Raw genomic sequence first — 1,884 nt, 5'->3', positions numbered from 1 at the left:
CATTTTCCAGCAGGCTGGAAATATTTGGGGTTGGCCTCCAGCAGGGCAGAGAAGCCAGGCATCCAACTACAAGGGTGATTGGGAGCATGTCAAAGGCTCTTTACCCCCCAGATGATGACTGCCAGGAATGCTAACATTCCTGGTGCTAACCATTGCGCCTTCTCTCTCTCTCTCTCTAAAGTTCTGTTTCAAAATGCCCTCCTGCTGGGATATTCCTAAAAATCTTGTTAATAATTGGTTTTATCAAAGTAAGTTGGTTTTTATCAAATGATTCTTTTCCTAGAAGAGAAGACTTGGAGAGACGGTCTAACATCCCTGTAGTCTGGAGATACACAGGGCCCCTGAAATGGTGAAAGACAATAGAATAATGTGAGGTGAAAAAGACAAATCCACAGGGCCGCACAGGATTAGCCCGGGTGGTATTTCCTTTAAGAGAATGCCTTGGAAAAAATTCATAATTGAAACATTTTTATGACCAATAATCAGGGTTTGGGAGTAGTAAAAAGGATAATCCTTTTGTCACTTTAAAAAAATAGCTTAAAGCCACCCATTTAAAAATACTTTTTAGTTAAGGTGAAATGACATTCAAAAGTTTCCAGCCACCTCCATTTTGGGCAGCTGTGACAACTGGCTGGTCACCTTAGGAAGAATCATTTTGGTGGTCCTTTTCACTTATGTACTGTGAGAAACGGTTAGTAGGACTCTGTGTGTGTGTGTGTGTGTGTGTGTGTGTGTGTGTGTGTGTGTGTGGCTTGACAAAAGTGGTCCCTCTTTGGGAATTCCCTGATGGTCCAGTGGTTAGGACTCAGCGCTTTCACTGCTGAGGGCCTGGGTTCAATCCCTGGTTAGGGAACTAAGATCCTGAAAGCCACACGGGGTGGCCAAAGGAAAGAATAAAGTGGTCCCTCTTTATATATGTTTTAGGACATCCCTGCAGCAGGGAGTGGACACGTTGTCAGGACTGCCAGAGGAAAGAGACTGAGTTCTTGGTTGTTGTTCTTTGAGGTTCAGTATCATAAGAACATTTCTGATGGATTGATGTAGCCTGGATTGAGGTCAGCTGGTAAAAAAGGATCCTAGCATTCCACCCTGTGTCTGCCCTACCCCTGGCCTTGCGAACTCAGCGGGTGTGATGAAGAGTTTGAACCGGTGACCCAGGCTTGGATGTGTCTTGTTCAGGAGAAAGTGGGTCTGGGAGCAACCATACATCCTGACAGTTCTGCAACCAGCAGCAAGACCAGTAAGCCTCCTGGTTTTTAAAATTATCACAGGAAGAGACAGACTTATAGGCGGGAAGGAAAGACAGACTCATAGGCAGGATGGGGGCTCAAATCTTATCAATTTTAATGTTAAAAGAACTGTGATTATTTTGTAGCTCAAACTGGTAAAGCAGAGCATAAGTTTCTAGGGAAAAGATTCTAGGGAATTTTATTCATGGGTTAATTATATTATCTATAGTGTGAGTTTGTACTACATTTTTGTTTTCTTCCTTATTCTTTTTTGGTTCTTTTAAAGTCCACCTTTTCCACAATAAAAATGCATGGTTTTCTATTTAGGAAATATAAGGACAGTAGGAGTTTTCATTTTTTCACCCAATTACCTTGCTAGGGTGGAATCTGCCTCTCCCACCGGGTCACCTGTCTCCCCCTCCTCCTTCCCTCTCATTTCCTTCCCTTTGGAACACAAGACAGCCTCGGGCTTCCCGGGTGGCGCAGTGGTTGAGAGTCTGCTTGCCGATGCAGGGGACGTGGGTTCGTGTCCCGGTCTGGGAAGATCCCACATGCCGCGGAGCGGCTGGGCCCGTGAGCCATGGCCGCTGAGCCTGCGCGTCCGGAGCCTGTGCTCCGCAACGGGAGAGGCCACAACAGTGAGAGGCCCACGTAG

At 45.8% G+C, this 1,884-nt stretch overlaps 1 non-coding gene across 1 annotated transcript; it reads left to right on the top strand.

The window, feature by feature from the left end:
- Positions 1 to 780: 780 nt before the first annotated feature.
- Positions 781 to 853, top strand: TRNAE-UUC (transfer RNA glutamic acid (anticodon UUC)). Its single transcript has one exon. It is a non-coding gene; the product is annotated as a tRNA-Glu (tRNA).
- Positions 854 to 1,884: the final 1,031 nt, after the last annotated feature.

The sequence above is a fragment of the Lipotes vexillifer genome, unplaced genomic scaffold (genome assembly GCF_000442215.2).
Source record: "Lipotes vexillifer unplaced genomic scaffold, Lipotes_vexillifer_v1.1 scaffold732, whole genome shotgun sequence".
Lineage (NCBI taxonomy): Eukaryota > Metazoa > Chordata > Mammalia > Artiodactyla > Lipotidae > Lipotes > Lipotes vexillifer.
The sequence above is the reverse complement of the archived record's forward strand: the minus strand, read 5'-3'. Positions and strand labels throughout refer to the sequence as shown.